At 42.8% G+C, this 25,240-nt stretch overlaps 1 pseudogene; it reads left to right on the top strand.

The window, feature by feature from the left end:
- The first annotated feature begins 22,816 nt into the window (after positions 1 to 22,816).
- LOC125118014 (polyadenylate-binding protein 1-like) overlaps positions 22,817 to 25,240 on the top strand; it is a 71,376-nt pseudogene continuing 68,952 nt past the window's right edge.

Here is a 25,240-nt window from a genome sequence, read left to right on the forward strand (position 1 = left end):
GCCTTCTTCTTCTTCCTCTCTCTCTCTCTCTCTCTCTCTCTCTCTCTCTCTCTCTCTCTCTCTCTCTCTCTCTCTCTCTCTCTCTCTCTCTCTCTCGTCTGTGTGTGTGTGTGTGTGTGTGTGTGTTATGGAAATAATAAGGGGCTAAAGAATATTCAGGATTTAATTCTTTGGCCAGCCTGGGGCTGCCGTAAGGAGATGCCCATCCGCAATAAAGACACAGACACACAAGGACAGGGTGGCATTCTGTTGAACGAGTCAGCAGCTGACCGGGATGAAGTTGAAATTCTAAGTAAGAGGAGAAACAGGGGGATCAGAACGGCTTGGGAAAGCAAGTGCAGAACGCTGTTTTATGGCGATGCATGTGGGTGGCGAGAGTTCTTTTCTGAGTTGTTCATCCATTACATGATTTTTGAGCAGCAGATCCATGATTCAGTCCACCACGGTCCTTGAAGAAGCGCCTTCTCTGGCATCATTTAGAATAAAACTCCAGCTCTGATTTAGACACAACAAGAACGTTGGGCGTCCTTGACTCCTTCAGATATATGAGTGTGAGACTAACAGGTGAGGCCAACCCACAGCAGCACAACTAGTAGAAAAATGACAAAGTTAACTATGTGTGTGGGCTAACTGCCTGCTCGCTGGATAATACTGTTATGAGCCGTGGGAATACAAAGGGAAATATTTCATAATTCTTGCCCTTAAAAGCTTAAAATTAAGACAGAAAACATCAGCAAGTGTGTGTGTGTGTGTGTGTGTGTGTGTGTGTGTGTGTGTGTGTGGAAAATACAAAGAACCATGGAACCATTTATAAAAATTGTTTATGTCAGATAAGCCCAGCCCCAGAATGTTTTTTTTTTTATTAACACTCATGAAGAATTAGACTGAGACTAGAAACAAGTCATAGAGTAAATATGTCATAAAACTTAAGAAGAAATTTCTCGCGGGAGCGCCATGTAATTATTGATGCCGAGACTGCCATGTTCAGCGAGATCACATTGTTTATTATTCATTCATAAATTGGTAATCACATTATTACTGTTTCACCGAAGCTTTACTTCAGCCACTGATGTTTACAAGAGAGGTCTTCAATTTTTCAATTTGATCTCCACCGTTTTGTAAGAAGCCCCCTTTCTTTTGCTTTACCAGGAAAACTCTGTCTACCTGGGAGCAGCCAGTCACAAACAGAATCCACCTGCAAGAACAAAGGATAAATGACAAGTTCAAAGCCTTGCAAGAAAACCTGGCACTTGGCCAATGATGATATTGGCTGAAATGTCTTAAAAGCAGAAGATCAAAAAGCAAATGGAAATTGGACCTTAAAAATGGAAATAATCTGAAAGGGGAAATGACTTGTAGCTGAGTAAGAGCCATGGAAATAGTCATGAACATTCTCTGGCTCAATTTTGCGGGTCAGATTGAGCGGGTGGATAAACCCTTCGGCCACCAACATTTTCAAATATCAGAGCCTGGCGTCCACCTTACCTCTTCATTTCTCCTAATAATTTGGGTTGTTTTTTTTCTTCTTCTTCTTCTTAGCATAGGTTCACCGCTCTGCCCTGCTATCTTTTGCCTTTGGGGTCTCAGAGTGGCTCTATCTGCTCTGAAGTAACATGAAAAGGTGTGGTTCTTCCTGGTTGGAATTTTCCAGCCTTCTACAGGCTGCCCTTCTGCTAGAGCAGAAGAAAGAGTCAAAATTGCAAACACATTGACTCCTTGGCCACGGAAGACAGGCTCTCTCCCAGATGGAGCCCCACTGCTTCCTCCAGCTGTTATTCTGTCAGGGGGTGGCGAAGGCTACCATCTGCTGCCCCTTTCAAGACAGGGGCTCGCCTCCGCCCCTTGGGCTCCAGATGACCTGTTTCTGAGCCTCTCAATAGGTATCTGGCAACAGCAACTCTTTTCATCCCATCACCATGCTTTTTAGAAAGGTTACTGTGCCACGTGTGGTTACTTTACTAGCCATGGCTAACAATCCTGAGAAAGACGGGCTCCCTTAGAGTTCCCATCGTGGCTCAGCGGGTTGCGAGCCTGACTAGCATCCATGAGGATGCGGGTTCGATCCCTGGCCCCATTCAGTGGGTTAGGGATCTGGCGTTACCATGAGCTGTGGTGTAGGTCACAGAAGAGGCTCGGATCTTGTGTTACTGTGGCTGTGGTGTAGGCTGGTGGATGCAGCTCTGATTTGACCCCTAGCCTGGGAACTTCCATGTGCTGTGGGTGCGGCGGTTAAAAAAAAAAAAAAAAAAAGGCTCTCTTTACATTTCTATTTATGCCCAAGGGGATGAAAATACTCCCGCTGTTATTTCATCTGCACTCAGGATCAGAAGAGTTTGGAGAAGGCGTCTATCGGCTAGATGGGAAATTCTTCAAGGGACTCTCCCGACCCTTTTATTTCTGGTTCTGTTTTTGGGTTGCCTCTTTTCTTTCTTGGTAGCCCTAGTGGATATTTACAGGGATCGCCCTGCATCCAAAGACCCTGGATCTTTGGGGGATGGGTAACACCAAGGCAGGTGGGAGGCCTGAGGGGAGCAGGTGTTTCCTCTGCCCTCCTCAGAGCCGCTGGAGAGCCAGGTGTGACCAAGCCAGGCTCACCAGATGTGCCATTCTGGAGGAGTGATTACGAGCTGCGGACATGCAGAGGTTGTTCCCTATGGTGGCACTGGAATCGAGACCCGGAGGTTACGGCAGCCAATGTCAAGGGCAACAGAGCCCAGCCATGTCACAAAGGGTGTCCCAGGGACACAGAGTCCATCCATGATGGCATTCTGAGCAGTCCGGTCTTCCGGGCTGCATCTGTGTTTGTGACCATTTTATGAGCAGGGATCTCCAGCTTTCCTGGTGATTCTGTGAATTGCCCCCCATCATCACACATACGAAGATCCTGCCAGTAAATTCCATTCTGTTTTAATTAGCTAGAAACCATTTTCGAGGTTGGCAACCAGGAGTCCAGACCCAAACACCGCATTTTACAAATTTAGGTAAACTAACAACATTAACATACAAATGGAAATGTAGTCTCTACTTCCACCCAGCTGCTTTCCCAAACAAATAAATGGTTTTAGATTCATTGTCAGTCTGCTATTGTCTCTGCTACAATGTTTTGGAAGTAGGAAATGCCTAGGTAGATATATAACTAGATCCATAGTTTATATATATAGTATATACACACTTATCACGATACCCACTTGAAAGTCAACGAGGAGTTCCCGTCGTGGCTCAGTGGTTAATGAATCCGACTAGGAAGCATGAGGTTGCGGGTTCGATCCCTGGCCTTGCTCAGTGGGTTAAGGATCCGGCGTTGCCGCGAGCTGTGATGTAGGCTGCAGACGTGGCTCGGATCCCGCATTGCTGTGGCTCTGGTGTAGGCTGGAGGCTACAGCTCTGATTGGACCCCTAGCCTGGGAACCTCCATATGCCATGGGAGCGGCCCTAGAAATGGCAAAAAAGCCAAAAAAGCCAAAAAAAAAAAGGAAAGTCAATGACATTTGACATGATATTTACACAGATACAGATGGAATGTGTGCATGTGTGTCGGAGGGAGGGGCGTGTGTGTGTGTAAAATCCCAACATACCAGCATAGTCTGCTAGGCATGATTTACAATTATCTCTGGGAACAGTAATCATTGCCATGCTCATGAATATAATGGTATTCTTTCCAACATATCTATTAATAATAATAGTAACTATTTATAGGTGCTTACTCTCTGCTGGGCTTTGTGCCAAATAGTCTATAGGTATTATCTCTTTTAGAGAGGTATACAGTAATCCTCTATGGTAGACACTATTATTCTCTATTTTGTAAATGGAGACACTGCAGCTCTGAAAGGATAGGTGATTTCTCTGTGCTTGACTAAGCAAGCAAATAGCAGGGATGAGCCCTGACTTTCTGGTCTTTAAAAGACCATGACTTAACCACTATTTCATGCTGATCCTATCCAATAGAAATTCACTGACCAGTGCTTTTATAGTAATGCTCTATTATTTCTGGGAGAAGCAAATAAAAGTAGGACATAGATCCAGTTCTTAAGGTGTTCGTGCTACTGTAAGGAAGAAAGAGATGTTCGCTTATGAAGACACTGCGAGCTATAACGTGATCAGAGTGGAGCACCCAAGAGAACTCATTGGGTCTGGGCTTTGAAGCCACAGAGTTGGAACTAGAGGATAAAGATGAGTTTGTGGAGTGACACACAGTCAGACTTTTGGCTGAGCCCAAGCTTAGACTATGGTGAGTCAGGAAGATATGGGGAGCAGGGGAGGAGCCAGGCTAGGAGCTGTGGCCAGATGAGGTTGAAAAGAAGAGAATAGAGCAGAAAGGCAGTCTGAGACAAAGGAGAGGTTTTAAAAGTGGAAGAGCAAAGATAAGTAGCATGGCAGGGATGTAAATAGGTACTTTCATTCATTCCTACAAATATTTGTTCATTTAACAAATATGCTTTCAGTGTTTCCTACCTGTCAGATGTTGTTCTCATTGGGCTCCAGCATTGGATAAGACAAACAGTTTCTGTGGTAATGGTGGAGGAATGTATTCACAAGGGCACTTTCAAAATACTAACAAAACTTGAATATCAGTGGCTTAAAACATAAGGGCATTTGTGGTGCTCGATCAGGAAGTAATAGTTTTAGGGTTGGTACAGTAGCCGTGGTATCATCAAAAACTCAAGCTCCTGGCATTGCCAGCCTGCTCAACATTGTTGGTGTCCGTTCTCCTCTAGCAGATCAATTCGTGGGCACAAGATGGCTGGTGGAACTCAGAAAGCATATCTAAATTCAGGAGTCAAGAGAGAAGGAGAAAAGAGCTTGCTTTTTGTCTGCTTTTTTAATCAAGAGGAAAATCTTTTCAGAAACCCCAAGGGCTTCCCCTTGCATCCCATTGACCTGAACCTGGCCACATTCCCAGGTAATCTGTGCAAAGGAAAACACAATAGTCATGACTGGCCTGAGCAAATCAGGATCCATGCCCTGGGGCTGGGTGCAGGGCAGACTAGATATAGTCAGATTCTTAGTGATGAAAGAGGATGAACAGTAGGGGTAGATAACCAGTAGTATAACCAGTGAGAGACAATATAAACACCAGCTGACTTCCGAGTAAGACAAATACTGTGAGAAAAATGAAACAGTAATGAGCTAGAGAGTAACTGAAGTAGTTCAGGAAGAGGTCACTCTATTAACTCCAAGTTAATAGAGTGACTGACCAGAGTTAGTTTCTCTTGGACTTGACATTTGAATTTAAACGCTAAGAGCCAAGCTGGCAAGCGGAAATACCAAGGCGGCTGGAACAGAGTGAGAAAGGCAAGTGAGATGTGGTCAAAGATGAAAGCAGAGGCCATATGTATCACATAAAGTTTTATCGGCTAGTGTAGGGAGTTTGGGGTTTTGTTGTTGGTTGAATTGTGTCTCCCAGTAAGATATGTTGAAATCCTAACCCTCCGTACCTCAGAATATAACCTTATTTGAAAATAAGGAGGGTTTTTATAGAGATAAACAAATTAGTAAGTTCATTCAAGGGGGGGTCCCAATCTGATATGATTGGCATTCTTATAAAAAGGAGGATTTTAGGCACAGAGGGAAGAAGATGCCAAGACACAGGGAGAAGACGGTCCCGTGACTGGAATGACACAGCAATAAACCAAGGAAGACCTATGATGGCCCCCCAACGAGAAAAGCTGGAAGAGACGAGGAAGGATTCTCCCTTAGAAAAACATGGCCAATGCTGACCCCTTGATTTCAAACTCTTGGCCCCCAGAACTCCGAGACAACGCTTTTCTGTTGTTTTAAACCACCCAGGTTTTGGTACTTTGATATGGCAGCCCTAGGAAACGAATACAATTTTGTTGGCAAAAGGATAGGAGTTCATGCTGATTTGCATTTTTTTAAGAAACCCTCTGATTCATATGCAGATGGATCACAGGGCAGGTGAGGAGGTGGGAAGTGACAAAGAGTAAGAGGAGAGAGGTCACTGAAGCCTCCCAGGGAAGAGGAGGCGGTGGCTTACGCTATGGTTGAAGTGGTTCAAGTGGAGTGGACAGATGTGGGATGTATATGGGGGCTAGAATGCACAGGACTCGCTTCTGAATTGAATCTGGGAGGTGACAAAAAGGGAAAACTCCAGTCTGGTTCCTGCCTCATGGTGGACTGAGGGAAGAGCAGGTTCGGTGAAGGCTGGGGCTGGTATCTTCAATTTCGAATAGCTGCAGTTTAACATCCTTATAAGACATCCAAGTTGAAAAGTAGCAAAGATGATGTGGTAGACAAACTTCGGGGGCAATTTCACAGCTGGAAGACATTTAAATGGACATCGTCAACCTATGGAGGGTATTAAAATCTAAGTGGCTGACTGGGATCACTGAGGAAGAGAGTCTCGCTGAAGAAGAGATGGGGAACTACGGCAGGTAGAGCGCCGGAGCTCACTTGTGTTGCGTGAGATTGAAAAGAAGCCATCAGAGAGGAAGGGAGGAGAATCAGGATATGGGGCTGTCACCAGCAAGGTAACCATTTTTGTTTGTTTTGTATTTTAATTATAGAAGGTTATTACCTAAAAGTAGAGAAAGGAAACTACAGCATTAGACCAGTGCTTCTCAATTTCAGAATTAACTAGAGAGTGAAAAAATGCCGATGCCCAAGTCTTGCCCAGGTTAACCCAAATAGATCTGTGGTGGTGGACACTGGGCATTTGATATTTTTAAAAGCTCTCTTCACTTCCTCAAAAAATTAAAGATAGGACTACCATAGGACCGGCAATCCCACTCCTAGGTATTTATCCAAAGGAAATAAAAACAGGATCTCGGAGAGATAGGTGCACCCCCAAGTTCCCTGTGACATTTCTCTCAGTGGCCAAGATACGGAAGCAACCTAAGTGTCCGTCAATAAACAAATGGATAAGGAAGATGTGGTGTATATACACAATGGAATATTCGCCACGAGAAAGAAAAACATCTTGCCACTGGGTACAACACTGATGCAATGTGAAGACATGCTGAGATAAATCTGACATGGAAAAATCGCATGTACATGTGGAATCTAAAAAAGCCAAACCCTTCGAAACAGAGTCGAGTGGTGGTTATCAGGGGCTGAGGGGTTTGGGGAAATAAGAAGATGTTGGTCACACAGTGTACACTTCCAGTCATAAAAGGAACGGGTTATAGTTAACAATACTGTACGATTATAGTTAACAATATTGTATTATATTCTTGAAAGTTGCAAGGAGAGGAGATCTGAAATGTTCTCACCAGGAAAAAGAAATGGTAAAGATATGATGTGACGGAAGTAGTCATTTTTTTTTTTGTCTTTTTTGTCTTTTGTCTTGTTGTTGTTGTTGCTATTTCTTGGACCACTCCCACGGCATATGGAGGTTCCCAGGCTAGGGGTTGAATCGGAGCTGTAGCCACCGGCCTACGCCAGAGCCACAGCAACGCGGGATCCGAGCCGCGTCTGCAACCTACACCACAGCTCACGGCAACGCCGGATCGTTAACCCACTGAGCAAGGCCAGGGGCCGAACCCGCAACCTCATGGTTCCTAGTCAGATTCGTTAACCACTGCACCACGACGGGAACTCCCGGAAATAGTCATTTTGCAGTATAAAAGCATACATTCTCAGACCATCATGTTGTGTACCTTAAACTTACACGATGTTATCTGTCAATTATAGTTCAATAAAGCTAGGGAAAAGAGAAGAAGAAGATGAGGAATATAAATGAATAAATACATAAGTACATAAAGTTCCCCTTTCAACATCAAAGGCACAGTGTATTCAATAATTAATTTCTGAGTGGGACTTCATTAAAATTAAAACTTCTGCTCCACAAAAGACAATGTAAGAGCACGAAAACAAAAGCCATGGACTGGGAGAACATACTTGCCAAAGACGTAATAGATAAAGGACTATGACAGAAAATATACGATTACATCTTAAACTCAACGATTACAAAAAGCCAACAACCGGGTCAAACAATAGGCAAAAGACCCAAACAGATGCCTCATCAAAGAAGATATACAGGAGATCCCATCGTGGTGCAGCAGGAAGGACTCCGGCTAGCAGTCATGAGGTTGCAGGTTTGATCCCTGGCCTCCCTCATTGGGTTAAGGATCTGGCGTTGCTGTGAGCTGTGGTGTAGGCCAGTGGCTGTAGCTCCGATTCGACCTCTAGCCTAGGAACATCCACCTGCTGCGGGTGAGGCCCTAAAAAGAAAAAAAAAAAAAAAAAGAGCGAGAGAGAAAGATATACAGATGGCAAGTATAGGAAAAGATGTTCCGCCTCATAAGTCATCAGGGAGCTGGAAATTAACATAACAATGAGATACCACTACACACCTACTGGAAAAGCCACACAATCCAGAACACTGACAATACCAAACATTACTGAGGATGTGCAGCAACAGGAACTCTGATTTATTATGGGTGGGAATGCAAAATAGCATAGCCACTTGGAAGACAATTTGGCAGTTTCTTACAAAACTGAACATACTCTAACCATATGATCCAGCAATTATGGTCCTTGGTATTTACCCAAAGGAGTTGAAAACTTACGTACACACAAATATTTATAGCAGCTTTATTCATAATTGCCAGAACTTAGAAACCAAGATGTCCTTCAGGAGATGAGGAGATAAACCGTGGCACATCCCAGCCACGGAATATTACTTAATGCTGAAAAGAAATCAAGCCACGAAAAGACATGGAGGGATCCTAAATGCATATTTCTTTACAATTTTATATGTCAGCGATATCTCAATAAAGCTGATTTTTTTAAAATGCATCTTACTAAGTAAAAGAAGTCAAACAGAAAAGGTCACATACTCTACCATTCCAACTATAGGACATTCTGGAAAAAGCAAAGCTATGGAGACAATAAAAAGATGAGTAGTTGCCAGGGGTTGGGAAGGGGAAGGGATGAATAAGGGGAGCACGGAGGGTTTTGAGGGCAGTGAAAATACTCTGTATGATATTATAATGATGGATACATGTCATTATACATTTGTCCAAACCCATAGAATGTTCGACTCCAAGAGGGAGCCCTAATGTAAACTAGAGACTTTGAAGGATAACGACGTTAATGTGGATTCATCAGTTGTAAAAAATGTACCCTCTAGTACAGGAAGTTGATATTGGGAGAGGCTATGCATGTGTAGGGACAGGAGAAATATGGGAACTGTATGTACTTTCCACTCAATTTTGCTGTGAACTTAAAACTGCTCTAAAAAAATAAATCTGTTTAAAAAAACACATACGACAAAATGGCATGCTCCCTTCTCCCTGCAAAAATATGACCCAATTAAAGGAGACAGCCTCAGGGGGAAAAAAAGAAAACTCTCCAGGTGATTCGAAAGCACAGTCAGAGTCTTTGGCCATTATAAAGGTACCCCGTCAATCAATTCAATAAACAATTTTATAATGTAAATTCAAGCTAATGAACCACTAGATATGTGCTAATTTTAGCGAATGATCTTTTTTGGCCTCCTTTCCACCATTTTATGAGCATCTTCAAAGCGTTGAGAGGACATCTTTTACTTACAACATACTGTACATCTCATCAAAGGCATAACTCACGACAATCTTTGGTTTATAAAAAGATGACGAAAGAAAAAAGACTCTCAGCTCTAAATTTAAGCACCTTTTGAACTGTATAAAAATCACTTTAAGAGCAACATTGTTAGTGTAACAGAAAAACTAAGATTTTTATCTAGCCTTTTTCTTTTAAAATACATCCTTCTGTCTATGAGTTACTCCATAAAGATAACAAAAATTATTTTATACACAAAATTAAAAAGGCAAGGACTCAAGGCTGTCCAAAGAACATCTGAGAAATAAAGGACTTATATTTAGGGAGGAAGCAAATCCTCTAACCAAATGTGTTGTCTTGCTTCATTATGGTTCGAAAACGACCCCTTCTTTAATTAGGCGAGTAATCAGACTCTTAAAATCATCAATGCTCCGCCACACCTCTGGGGGTGCTCCATGCTAGAGGTCAAGGTCCATTTCATTTCAAAGGTCTTATTCCTCACCCCACAGAACCCCTCAATCGTATCTGACACAAAAGAGCAACTCTTCCCTCAAATTCTTCCTCCTCTTAATTTGCATCATGTTGTGGGATCCACTCCTCCCTGGGGAATCTTTTCCTTCCGTGGCTTCCATTCTCTTCTCCACTAACCCCCCCGAGTGCTTACCTAGTTCATGACTCAAATGGTACCTCGAAGTCAACTTCTGTTCTTAGCCTACTTTTATTTTATTTTAAATTATAGTCGATTTACAATCTTCTGCCAATTTCTGCTGCACAGCACAGTGACCCAGGCATATATATATATATATACATTCTTTTTCTCATATTATCTTCCATCCTGGTCTATCCTAAGAGACTGGATCGAGTTCCCTGTGCTGTGCAGTAGGACCTCATTGCTGATCCATTCTAAATGGAACAGCTTTTAGCCTACTTTCTGAACTTTAAAACAAGAATTTCCACTTACTCCGGAGAACTCACCATTTAAATATTTCACTGGCACCTCTCACTGGGTTACCAAGTCCAACTGATTATCCTCTCCTTTCATGCTGCTCCATTTTTTTTTTTTTTGCATCCTTGAGCCTGTTGCACCACAGTGGCCCCAGCCTGGAAAATCTTATTAACTCTGCAATTTGAGGAAAGTTGTTAACTTCTTAACAACCTCAGTTACTTCATCTGTTTTATGGGTAAAGAAAAACAATTTAAGAGGCTCGGTGTGAAGGTTCTTTGAGACAGTGAGCTGACATTGCTTTAGATTTCAAAGATTATTGCTCTGTGTCGTCGTTAGACAGAGCCCTGCTGGAGAACACCTAAGGAAACGGTGAACTCAGCCACAGCTATAAACAGGCCCAAGTTCTTTGACTCCCATATTATGATGCCTATAAAACTACTGGCAGGCTAGGAAGTAATAACTTTCTCCATAGTGAAACAGAATGGTTTCAGTCATATTTGAACTTCAATTTCTTATGTCCTTGCTATAAAATAATAGACTCTACTGTCAAATCTTATTTTCTCCAATTCTTAACTTTCATAGTCCTGAAAAATATTCACTTCCTTTAGTATAAAAGGTGACATTCATGTAGAAATAAGGGATTTTTTGATTAACTTTGCATGTTTCAGCGATCGTGGACAAACTCCATTCACTAATAGCTCAACAAATTTGTGTTAGGTCCGTTTTAATCCTACTTAAGGTCGATTTCACACAGAAAGAATTATTGTAAGAGTTTGTACTGACCGCTTGTAATTAATGTATGCTTTTGAAAGGATGAATGGCTATTGACTGGATGTTCAAAGAAAGATTATATTTTTTGATCTCCTCTCCACCACAAATGATACCTCTCATCATATCTGACACTTCTTTACGTTTCCCAAAAGAATTTTTTTTCACATATTTAACAGTGTGTCTTCCCCAAATTTATGAGTTTTTCAATTAAAACTCAATTTAAAAGATGTATTTGGTGGTTTGAGTCAAGAAAACATAATAGGTTTAGAGGTAGTCCACAGTTGTTCTATGCGATGAGTAAAAGCAGCTTCATTGTATCCACTTACTTACTCTGTATTTGTTAAGCACCTATTGAGTGCACAAAATCTTGCTTTTCCTTACCTAATGGATGAATAGTTAGAGTTTCAGAAACAGCCTCCAGCGTTCCCAGATAGCCGAGAAATGATCTTCAGAACTTTTTAGTCCCACTCATTCATTTATTCAACAAATAATTTTTGAGCAGTGCCACACCCTGTTTTAGGCTTTAGAGAGAAACAAGGCAGACAAAGTCCCAGCTCTCATGAAGTTGAAATTCTATTAGGGAGGCAGACAAGCTCTTAAATATACAATATGCTTTCAAGTGACGATAAATACAATGACGAAAATCAAGAAAGGATAAGACAGGAGTTCCCATCGTGGCTCAGTGGTTAATGAATCTGAGTAGGAACCATGAGGTGGCGGGTTCGATCCCTGGCCTTGCCTAGTGGGTTAAGGATCTGGCATTACTGTGAGCTGTGGTGTAGGTCACAGACTCGGCTCAGATCCCGTGTTGCTGTGGCTGTGGTGTAGGCCGGTGGCTATAGCTCCGATTGGACCCCTAGCCTGGGAACCTCCATATGCCGTGGGAGTGGCCCTAGAAAAGACAAAAAGACAAAAAAAAAAGCAAAACAAAAAACAAGAAAGGATAAGACAGTCTAAAGCCAAGGAGCATGCTACTTTTGGAAATGCACTCAAGAGGAAGTGACATTTGAACTCAGAGATCTGAGTGCACAAAAACAGTATGGAAGGGCTAGAAGACCATTCCAGGCAGAGGGAACAGCCTTGGAATGGGAGCAAGTTGAGCATGTTCACAAGGAAGGATGGAGGCCACTGTGGCTAGGGCAGAGGGAACAAGGGCAAGGGTAGAAAAAAATGAGGCAAAGGTCGAATCACATAGGACCTTGTAGCCATGATAAGGCATATGCAGTATGTTCTAACTGGAATGAGAGACCACTGGGGAGGTTAGAACTAGATGGTGGCATGACGTGATTCATGCTTATAAAAGATCACCTTGGGTCTTTTGTGGAAACAGGCAGTCTGGCTAGGAAACCAATGCAGTGAAACCTAGCTGAATTCTGACTATATTTTGAAAGTAGGGCTCTTGCAGAACTTGATAATGGATTGAATGTATGGTTTGGATATAAAAGAGAAATTGATGAAGACACTTAGGTTTTTGGTATGAGCTCGTGATTGACTGATGTTCTCATTTAACGGAAATGGGGAAGGTTAAAGGATGGATACAGTGGATGGGAAAGGCAGAATCGGGAGTTCTAATTTGGACATACTAAAGCATCTGTTGTGCAACAAGTACAAATGACTTGTTGGCACATAGACCAGACCTGTAAGAACATCGTTCATTGGGAAAAACTCAAGAAGACAGGACCCGAGTAGATATGTGAGTTCCCTATTGCCCCTCATATTCTGGGATAGCTTCACCACAGATGCCAGATGTGGGAGAGGGACCTGATTTTCGGAATGTGGGGCTTTTAAGTGGAAGAGTTAGGGAAGAACCAGGATCTTCCCTGATAAAATGAGGGAAGTGACATAACACAGTAGAACCATGCTCCTTCCCTAGCCTGCCAGCATCTCTTCTAATGTTGTGGAAGTAAGAGGAGACTCCAAGCTACCTGATGCAGCTGTATGACAAAGAAAGCTAACAGCACAATTTGCCACACCATTGCTCATGACTGGAGAAGTATCAACCTCTTTCAGGGCATGCTGGGAGGGCTGTGGTCCAAGCCTTGTGGTTGACCAGGATGGATTGCCTTAAGCGCTCTTCTTAGCCAGTTTCTATGGAGATTTTCAGGAGGCCAATTCCTTCGCTACAGGAGATAATTCATGAGCAAATTAACACTTACCTCTTTGTAAAAACTTGGATTGTGTTGGTAACAGTGGAGTGATGAAATGCGGTTGGATTCTAGAAATGTCTGCGTGTAGATTTCCCAAAGAACTTGCTGGTGGATTGACTTTATGATTTAAAGAGAAAAAGAGCAATTAAAAAGTATGCATAGGTTTTTATCCTGAACAACTGATTTAATCATGTTGTGATCAACAGAAATAGGAAGGCTGAAGGAACAGGTAGTGGGGGTCAAGGTGAAGTAAAGAGCTTCCAATCCGGAAATGCCTGACATCCAAGGAGAGGGGTGGGACAGCACCCGGAGTTCGGGGAAGAGACCTGGATGGAGGATATACATTTTGGAGTCATCACTATAAAGGTGCCTTTTAAAGCTGTTAATGAGCCAGGCTTAGTTCACCACATGACAGGCAGAGGAATCAAGAGACAAGTTGCATTGGGGGCAAGGAATAGTGGCTTTAATTGGACAGCCAGCAGACCAGGAAGATGCCACCAAAAGACCATCTTACCCAAGTTAGAATTCAGGCTTCTTTTATACTAAAAGGGGAGGGGGTGTGGCTGGTCCTTGGACGTTTCTTGGCGCAGGAAGGAATCCTTTGTTCTTCCAGCTGTCTATGTAGGTCTGATCACGATAATTGTTATTTTCTGTCCTGCAACTTTTTATCTTTATATTTTTCTGTCCTGCAACTTTTTATCTTTATATGGATGGAAATGTGTTATACCTTTAAAGCTCAGAGCGTTGAGAATAGGCTCTCAAGTAAATTTCAGGCTATAGGCGACACACTTGTACAAAGGTGCAGAGTCAGCAAGACTAAGCATACTCAACAGAACAAAAGGAATAGACCCAATATGGAATCAGGTTTGCTCTCTTTTACAAAGCCATGGGACTGGATCAATTTAGGAGCAAATATAAGAGAAAAAAAGGACCACAAACTGGCAAACTGAACCCTGCCTGGGTTATGTCAATATTTTTAGAAGCCTGGATCAGGTCTAATGTCTGCTTTTTCCAGGCAGACTCTTGGTTGCCTACGTCCAGAAATGAAGGAATGTTCGAGCACAATATAATCTCAAAATAATACCTGTGATTTACAGCATAAAGCAGGCCCGAAGTAGACCTGAAGTGCATTGTTCCAAGGTAGCGGGTGAATATTTGCATACAGATACAAAACAGAAACATGAAACTTTAAAAGCATGGCTTTCTTCTCACTCTCCTAAGGAGAGTCTGTAGGTTCAATATAAAATTGACGAAAGTCCACACTTGGCTCACTCTTCCAGAGTCTTCAGTTAAAATTATATAATCATTTCTGGAGTTCCTGTCATGGCTCAGTGGTTAACGAATCCAACGAGGAACCATGAGGTTTCGGGTTCGATCCCTGGCCTCGCTCAGTGTTAAGGATCCGGCGTTGCCGTGAGCTCAGGTGTAGGTTGCAGACGCGGCTCGGATCCTGTGTTGCTGTGGCTGTGGTGTAGGCTGGTGGCTACAGCTCCGATTCGACCCCTAGCCTGGGAACCTCCGTAGGCCGAGGGTGCAGCCCTAGAGAAGGAGAAAAATAAAAATGAAAATAAAATTGTATCAATCATTTCAAAGCTTTTGAGCAGGGTTTGTGTTTCTTTTGACGGCAACATTTTATCTTGTCTTTAACAGGGCTGTATTTTACTCTCTTCTCCTCCCAAACTATCGAACTATTAAATCTTTGGACATTCCCCTCACAGGCTATGTCTATTTTCTGTTTCAAGTCTAGGTTTCTAAGACCAATGTTTCAATTACAGAGCAATGATGCTTCATACATGGCTATTCCGCTGCATACCACTCATATTCATTCTTACTCTAAGGAGAAATTATCAAAGGAATTTGAATATGCCATTGACCTTCCCTCGACTTTTGGATTTTAGTCATTTAGCCTAAGATAAATGAACTTGACTTTAAACCACAATTAGTAATACTTAATCAGAAACCGAAAGAGTCTTAGTTGCTAGGAATGAAACAACAAATGCCCAACAGTGAAAATTTGGGAACCATTCTAGTTCTTCTTTGTTTTAGCGTATTTCCTCTCTTCCAAACCGAAAGAGCTGTTTTTTAAAAAAATAAAAAGAATTAAAATTTAATATATTGGATTCTAAAGTTTGTCAAGAATAATATATGTATGAGAATAGCCAAGACATTTCTGGAAAATAAATAATGAATAATAAAATGGGGAGCAAAATATCTATTACTCAATATTCATGTACGCACCTACATTTATTTTTTTTAAAATAATATTCCTTTGGAGTTCCCCTCGTGGCTCAGTGGTTAACGAATCCGACTAGGAACCATGAGGTTGCGGGTTCGATCCCTGGCCTCGCTCAGTGGGTTAAGGATCCGGCGTTGCCATGAGCTGTGGTGTAGGTTGCAGACTCGGCTCGGATCCGGCATTGCTGTGGCTGTGGTGTAGGCCGGCAGCTATAGCTCCGATTTGACCCCTGGTCTGGGAACCTCCATATGCTGAGGATGCGGCCCTAGAAAAGGCAAAAAGACAAAATAATAATAATAATAATATTCCTTTGTATGGGTATACTGTATTTAATTTACCTATTTATTTATTTATTTTTAGGGCTGCACTCACGCCATATGGCAGTTCCCAGGCTCGAGACTAAATTGGAGCTGCAGCTGCCAGCCTCACGGTGAGGCTGGATCCTTAACCCACTGAGTGAGGCCAGGGATCAGAACCCATATCCTCATGGATACTAGTCGGATTTGTTTCCACTGAGCCACGCCAGGAACTCCCCTCTTCTACATTTCTCAACCCCCTTGGTGCTGATGGAAAGATGTGACTAGTTCTGGCCAATGGGCAGAAAAAGTATCACTTCTGAGTGAAACCATTCAGGATCCCATGCACAAACTGTTCGATTCTCTCTTCCTGTGCTTCAGGGACCTGGAGGCCATATACTGAGATCGTGGCATCACAACACAGAAACAGCCTGTACCACCAGATCTCCAAATGGAAGACAACTGGCCTGGAGAGCTGCCAGACCGCTAGTGGAGTTCCTATTGGTGTGACCTACGTAATTGTTGTATTAAACCACATGGATTTGAGTTTGCATTTTACCATGGATTCTCTATGTGTACATTGATACGAAAGAAAACTTTCCTCAGAGTTCCCTTTGTGGCTCAGCAGTTAACGAACCCTACTAGGATCCATGAGGATGCAGGTTCGATCCCTGGCCTCACTCAGTGGGTTAGGGATCTGGCGTTGCCACGAGCTGTGGTGTAGGTTGCAGACGCGGCTCAGATCCCGTGTTGCTGTGGCTGTGGCCTAGGCCGGTGGCTGTAGCTCCGATTCAAACCCTAGCCTGGGAACTTCCACAGGCCGCGGGCCTAAGAAACCAAAAAAAAAGAAAAACCCAAAACTTTTTTTACCTCAATAGATATGGCTAAACAGATCCATGAAATATAAAAGGGTTCATTAATAGACTCATGTCTGTTTGGAAGTTTAATATGTGACAATGACGTCTCAAATCAGTGGGGAAAGATGGATTACTGGTGTGTGTCTCAGCTAAGAAAATTACCCCCAAATTTAGTGGTTTTAAATGACAATAATTGCTTATTATTTCTGGTAGATTTGATGGGTCAAGAATTCTGATAGACCATCACAGAAAAAGCTTATCTCCACATTGTTCATGATGTCTGGGGCTCAGCTGGGCAGCTCAAAGGCTGAGGGCTGGCGCTCTCGAAAGGCTCATTCCCTTGTGTATCTGAGGCTGACGATACTGGCCGTGAGCTGGGGGCCTCGTTGGGACTGTCAGCTGGAACCCCCACGGGTGGCCTCTCGAATAGCCTGGACAGCCTCACAACATGCTAGCTGGGTTTTAAGGCTAAAAGCAGCAAGAGAAAGAGCTCTCACGCCTATTGTGACTGAGCCTCTGAAGCCACACAGCATCACTTCTGCCATATCCTGTGGATCAAGGCAGTTACAAACCTTAGCCGTATTTGAGAGAGGGAACACAGGTGCCACCTCCTCAGGGACAAGAGTCCATAGCATATTGTAGAAGAATAAAGAACGGGATATAGATAGAAAGATATAGAGGTATATGTATACATATATAGCAGTCACCTTTGGAAAGTACAATCTGCAAATGGTTTTTGTTGAAGCTCTGACACCACTTTTGGATAAGCTGAATGTATTCCCTCCTACTGTAGAGATAAGAATACAAATATTTTCTTATGTAACAGATAGGGTTTGAAACGCTAATAATTGTATAAAGAAGAGATGCAGCAAATAATCTTTTCTAACATTAAAGACATGATTTTTGGTAGACGTTCCTCAAATTGCAAACTACTATATAGACTAAATTTCTTTTCTTTTTTTTTTTCCTGCCATTTCTAGGGCCGCTCCCACCACATATGGAGGTTCCCAGGCTAGAGGTCAAATCAGAGCTGTAGCCGCCGACCTACACCACAGTCACAGCCACGCCGGATCTGAGCTGCCTCTTCAACCTACACCACAGTTCACGGCATTCCCAGATCCTTAATCCACTGAGCAAGGCCAGGAATTGAACCCACAACCTCATGGTTCCTAGTCGGATTCTTTAACCACTGAGCCATGCCGGGAACTCCTAGGCTAAATTTCTATATGCATTGTTTTATTTAGGTTATCTTGTACTGTTAGAAATAACTTAGTTTGGGTCCTTATGGAGATATTTTTTAATGTCCAAAGCCTTGAAAAATCCCAGTCTAAAGATATTTTTGTCAAATTATATGACGTCGGGCTTCAGGTTTTTATTTCCCCTGTGTCTATGCACTGTTGTAAATGACAAACAATTTTCTAGGAGAGTCTTGACCTTGCCTGTGATTTTCACACGTCTCACCCGTAAGCAAAGGTACGATGGCTTTCCATTCAGGCACACATTCTTGTGAGATGGTTCCTCCTTTTACACCGGAGGATATCAACCCTACCCCCAGCTGACTTATCAACTGATTTCTGTATAAGTATTCCAACATGGGAGCTCCCGCTGTGGCACAGTGGGTTAAGAACCTGACTTCAGCTGCTCAGGTCTCCGAGGAGGCGCAGGTTCCATCCCCAGCCCCGGGTAGTGGGTGAAAGGATCTGATCCAGTGTTGCTGCCCCAGCTGTGGCTCTGATTCAATCTCTGGCCCCGGGGAACCTCCATATGCCATAGGAGAAAAAAAAATTCCAACGTGGAAGAGCCGACTGTGGCAATCTTTTTTTTTTCTTTCTTTTCTTTTTTTTATTATTTTTTTTTCCCACTGTACAGCATGGGGATCAAGTTACTCTTACATGTATATATTTTTTCCCACCCTTTGTTCTGTTGCAATATGAATATCTAGACATAGTTCTCGATGCTACTCAGCAGGATCTCCTTGTAAATCTATTCTAAGTTGTGTCTGATAAGCCCAAGCTCCCGATCCCTCCCACTCCCTCCCCCTCCCATCAGGCAGCCACAAGTCTCTTCTCCAAGTCCATGATTTTCTTTTCTGTGGAGATGTTCATTTGTGCTGGATATTAGATTCCAGTTATAAGTGATATCATATGGTATTTGTCTTTGTCTTTCTGACTCATTTCACTCAGTATGGGAGTCTCTAGTTCTATCCATGTTCTGCAAATGGCATTCGTTTGCTATTTTTTATGGCTGAGTCGTATTCCATTGTGTATATATACCACCTCTTCCTAATCCAATCCTCTGTTGATGGACATTTGCGTTGTTTCCATGTCCTGGCTATTGTGAATAGTGCTTGCTGCAGTCTTAAACTCTCTGTTGCCCTGTTTTAAACTTCATGTTTGTCTGAAACTGGAGAATTCCTTGAGGGATACAGAATCCACCCTGCAGCAAGCCAGCACTGTCATTGCTCTGCCCAGATGTCCTTGGATACCTTTTAACAGTGTGTACCCCGCTCCCACCCCTGCTTCTGCAACTCCTTTGGCAAGGACCCACCTGGGGCCACTGGAGCCACTTTGCCCACAGGCATGAGAACAGGAATTACCAAGGAACTGACCTCACCCGCACCTTACCCTTGGCCCCCACAGTCCTTAGCCAATAATTGATGGGCACAGGAGAACAAAGCCCAGTTTCTTTGCCCCGGGATCAGGCTGAGGCTAGGTCACCGCTTGAACCGCAGCCTCGCTCAGCTTCACCTTCTCCTCTGTCCTCCTCCCTCCACGCCCAGGCCAGTTTCTCCTGAGAACACTTTTTAAATAAATCACACGTCCTTGAGTCCTCAAATTAGGGTCTGCTTATGAAGAACAGGCCCTAAGACATTTTTTTTTTTTTTTTGGTCTTCTTGTCTTTTTAGGCCTACGCCCATGGCATATGGAGGTTCCCAGGCTAGGGGTCTAATCGGAGCTACAGCCGCCAGCCTACAGCACAGCCACAGCAACACCAGATCTGAGCCGTGTCTTCAACCTACACCACAGCTCATGGCAATGCAGGATCCTTAACCCACTGAACGAGGCCAGGGATTGAACGGAATCCTTACAGATGCTAGTCGGGTTCGTCTAACCACTGAGCCACGAAGGGAACACCCCTGGTGTAGCTCTAACGAATCAGAATCTACATACCAATGAGATCCCAGGAGATCTGTATGCACCGGAACATTCCAGAAGCACTTTTCTGAGAAAGAGTCTTGTGAACTGGTTCAAGAAGTGAGACATTGGAATAGACCAGAAATTGGAAGAAATCACAAACCTTGTCAAAAATGAGTTACTGAGTTATTTTCCTTTTTATAATATTCCAAGGCTATTTAAATAATTACAAAGTAGAGAAAATGATGGAAAGTTTCCAATTCATTTTATGAAGTTAGCAAAATCTAATATTAAAACCTGATAAAGACTGAACACTCAGAGAGAAAGCTTATTAAATAGTCTGGTGAATATAGAAACAAGAACCTTAAGCATAGCATTGGCAAATTGACTCCAGAATGAAAATAAAGGAATAGTACACCACAATGAAAAAAGTTTATACCAGGAATGCAAGGGTTATTTAATATTTAAAAATCTACTAACATGATTTATCACATCCAGGGAGAAAAACCAGATTTTCAGTAGATGTCCCCAAATTAATTACTAGATGATAAAATTAAATATCCATTAATTGTAAGTATATATAGTAAACTGGGACTAGAAGAAAACTTTTTTTTTTTTTTGTCTTTTTAGGGCCGAACGTGTGGCACAAGGAGGTTCCCAGGCTAGGGGTCGAATCAGAGCTGTAGCTGCCGGCCTACAACACAGCCATAGCAACGCGGGATCCGAGCTGCATCTGCGACCTACACCGCAGCTCACGGCAACGCCGGATCCTTAACCCACTGAGCGAGGCGAGGGATCGAACCTAAAACCTCATGGTTCCTAGTCAGATTCGTTTCCGCTGTGCCACGACAGGAACTCCCCAAGAAAATTTCTTAACATGGTAAAAGACATATTTTGCAAAGCAATAATTTACATCATTCTGATAGGCTTTTCAACTGAAATCAGGAATAAGATGATGCTTAAAATAATCACTATTCTTTGTTTATTTCTTATAAGTTCTAAACAATCTAATAAAACAAGAAGAAGAGGAATTGGAGGTATAGATACTAGAAAGGGAAGAAAACTAGTGCTATTTTCAATTTTTTTTTAACCTATCTTAAAACCTCAAGAAAATAATTCATGAAAATGTTAAAACTACCGGAGTTCCCGTCGTGGCGCAGTGGTTAACGAATCCGACTAGGAACCATGAGGTTGCGGGTTTGGTCCCTGCCCTTGCTCAGTGGGTTAACGATCCGGCGTTGCCCTGAGCTGTGGTGTAGGTTGCAGACACGGCTCAGATTCCGCGTTGCTGTGGCTCTGGCGTAGGATGGGGGCTACAGCTCCGATTCGACCCCTAGCCTGGGAACCTCCATATGCCACGGGAGCGGCCCAAAGAAATAGCAAAAAGACAAAAAAAAAAATGTTAAAACTACCAGGAAGGGGTGGATAACAACATAAGTATACAAGTATCGATGACTTTTACACAGTAACAAATAAATATTTCATCGCAAAATGAACAATAAAGCCCATACTTTCAAATGAGCTTAAGAAATGTGCAATATTGTGTAAAGAAAATTAAAAAATACTTTAAAAAGTGTTCAAAGTGGAGAAAAACACAGTATTTCTAGACAGGAAAATCCATATTGTTGAAGTGTTAATTCTTCCCAGTTTACTTTATAAATGTGATACGTTTCTAATTGAATCCAATACCAACTGAACATTCTTGCAACTTGACAAAATGCTTTTAAAAGTTTATCCAGAAGAAAAAACATGCAAGAATAACCAAGAACGTTTTACAAAGAAAAATGAGAAGGGATGCGAAACCAAATGTTGAAATATATTATAAGGCCACAATAATTTGAACAATGTGGTATGGGCACAGGACTAGGCAAACAATTCAAGGTAAGCAACATAGAAAGTCCAGAACAAAGGCAGCACTATTTAAGAATTTAGCATGTGATAGTAGTGTCATTTAAATGATATTTCCTATCTAATTTGACTAAATATTTATGGAAAAATTTACTCCATTCTATTTTAGAAGAGATTTTCAGCGGGGCTAAAAGTGAAAAGGTTTAGAAAAAATAAATGAACTTTCCAGAAGAGAATATAGACACTCATTTATGTAACCTCGGAGTGCAGTAGGATTTTCTAATCCTGACACTGAAAGCAATGCCATTTTAAAAAGTGGTCTATTGGGAAGTTCCTGGAGGGGCTCAGTGGAAATGAATCTGATTAGCATCCATGAGGACAGCAGGTTCGATCCCTGGCCTCGGTCAGTGGGTTAAGGATCTGGCATTGCCCTGAGCTGTGGTGTAAGTCACAGACTTCGCTCGGATCCTGTGTTGCTGTGGCTGTGGTGTAGACTGGCAGCTACAGCTGCAATTCGACCCCTAGCCTGGGAACCTTTATATGCCCAGGGTGTGGGCCTGAAAAAGCAAAAAACAAAGTGGTCTACTTGGCCCGTTCTTCTCAGCAGTTAGTGCTGAGAGTGTGCAGTGTGTGCTCTGGGATCCGTGCACACATTTATTATTTTAAAAATCTTTTTAAAAAACCACCAAATTTACCAAAAATCCACATCTCCCCCTTAATCCACGTCTCCCCCTCCAGAGACTTTTATTTTCTTCCTTCCTCATTTATAAAATAACCCTGCGAAGCGGCTGAGACTGACCTGCCCGCCTGCAGCCCTGCAGAAGCTCCAAGAAAGGAGCCAAGAGACCCAGGAGGCCTTCCCGCTACCTGGACCCGACACCGCCACCTTCTCTCGCCCGCCAGCAGCCAGCGGCAAGCAGATCCACTCCATTCTGTGGCCACTGTAGTTTTCGATTCCGGTTGATTTTTGTCCCTTTGTGCTTGTCCCCGCTCCTCCCCCCCCCCACCCCGCCCCAGCACCTGCTGCTGTCCTCTCACGGACGGGTCGCAGCCTGTGGCCCTGCGGGCAGCTGTGCCAAGATGGACCTTAGCACCCCCAGCCACCCCACGGCCTCGCTCTACATGGGGGACCTGCACAGGACCTGCACTGGGAAGTGACCGAGGCGATGCTCTAGGAGAAGTTCAGCCCGGCCGGGCCCATCCTCTCCATCCGGGTCTGCAGGGACGTGACCACCCGCTGCTCCTTGGGCGACGCGGAGGTGAACTTCCAGCAGCCGACGGACACGGAGCGTGCTTTGGACACCCTGAACTTTGATGTTATAAAGGGCAAGCCAGCACGCATCCTGTGGTCCCTGCGTGATCCATCACTTTGCCAAAGTGGAGCGGGCAGCATTCATTTAAAACACTTGGACAGATCCATTGATAATAATAAAGCATGTATGAGATGTTTCCTGCTCTTGGTAACATCCTTTCATGTAAGGCGGTTTGTGATGAAAATGGTCCCAAGGGTTATGGATTTGTGCGCTTGGAGACACACGAAGCAACTGAAAGAGCTATTGCAAAAAATGAATGGGATGCTTCTAAATGACGACAAAGCATTTGTTGGACGAGTTAAGTCTCTTAAGGAATGAGACGCAGACCTTGGAGTTAGGGCAAAAGAGTTCATCAAAGTTTACAGCAAGAATTTTGGAGAACACATGGATGATGAGCTCTTTAAGGATCTCTTTGGCAAGTTTGGACCTCCCTTGCCTGTGACAGCAATGACTGATGAGAGTGGACAATCCGAAGGTTTTGGATTTGCAAGCTTTGAAAGGCAGGATGATGCGCAGAAAGCTGTGGATGAGATGAATGGAAAGGAGCTCAGTGGAAAACACATGTACGTTGGTTGAGCCCAGAAAAAAGGGAAAAGGCAGAGGGAACTTCAGCGCAAATTTGAACAGATGCAGCAAGATGGGATCGCCAGAGACCAGGGCGTTAACCTTTATGTGGAAAATCTTGATGATGGTTTTGATGATGTATGTCTCCGGAAGTTTTCTCCATTTGCTACAATCACTAGTGCAAAGGTTATGATGGAGGGTGGTTGCAGCAACGGTCTTGGTTTGGTACGTGTCTCCTCCCCAGAAGAAGACTGAAGCAGTTACAGAAATGAGGAGTTCCCATCGGGGCTCAGCGGAAACGAATCCGACTAGGAACCACGAGGACACAGGTTCGATCCCTGGCCTGGCTCAGTGGGTGAAGGATCCGGCGTTGCCATGAGCTGTGGTGTAGGTCACAGACACGGCTCAGATCCGGTGTGGCTGTGGCTGTGGTGTAGGCCGGTGGCTACAGCTCCGATTTGACCCCTAGTCAGGAAACCTCCATATGCCGCAGGAGCGGCCCAAAAAATGGCAAAAAAAAAGGAAACTTTGAACCTTATGTACCAAGCAGTGGTCAGGTCTAGCAAAGGCAAAATGGCAAAAGTGGCAGAAAAATCACAGCCTTTGTGCCCAATGATGGTTGTGTGAACTTCATTGAGGAAAATGATGAATTCTGGTTGCTGGATTTGGTCGCAAAGGTCATGCTGTTGGTGACATTTTTGGAGTCTGCTTTAAGGTTGTCAAAGTAGCCCGTGTCTCTCTTTTGGCCTTTTACAAAAGCAAGAAGGAGACCAAGATCATAAGGTTTGATGGTGAAAGCAGGATAGTAATAAATTTTCATATGCCAAAAAAATAATAAAAATAAAAATGGTCTATTTGACTACATAAAGTTGTTAACTCTCCTAGGCATAAAGGGAAAATAATATATATTAAAAACTTAGGCATGTTGTGCTTTTCTATTGGAAGAACATAAACAAAATTGGGAAAACATCGCTCCTACACATGAAGTAAAAAAGAAATAAATATATACAATAAAGAGCTTTCACAAATCAAAAAAAGATTAAAATTGGCAAAGGCCATGAATGTGTAATTCACAAAACTGCAAAGCCAATCATTTTATCTTTAAGAAAACTTTAGCTTCTTTGATAATAAAGGGCAAATTAAAACAACAATGAGGGATGCATTGCCTTTTGTGTACCAAACTGACACGAATTAAGTAAAATGATTATATACAAAGTTTTGGTAAGTGTGCAACAACTTGAACACAGCTGGCCAGAGTGTACATGTCGTAATATTCTACACTGCAAAGTGGTCATTTATGTTTGAAAACTTTGAAATGTCGACCATTGGTCTCCTGGGAATTTGTCCTAAGGATGTAATTATAAATTTTTGCAATGATTTATCTATTAGTATGTCCACAGTATCATGTCTTATAGTAGCCAAACTTGGAATCCAACTAACTATCCAGCAATAAAGGATTGGCTCAATAAATAAATGCCTTTATCTAGTGAAATACATAGAAGCTATTAAAATATTTTAAAGGAATGTTTAATGGCTTGGGAAAATGTGTATGATATACAGTTTAATTAAAAACAGATTGGAGAATAACACGCAGTTTGAACCTTTTGTTAAAAATTTTATTCATGCA

Source organism: Phacochoerus africanus, chromosome X, assembly GCF_016906955.1.
Source record: "Phacochoerus africanus isolate WHEZ1 chromosome X, ROS_Pafr_v1, whole genome shotgun sequence".
Taxonomy (NCBI): domain Eukaryota; kingdom Metazoa; phylum Chordata; class Mammalia; order Artiodactyla; family Suidae; genus Phacochoerus; species Phacochoerus africanus.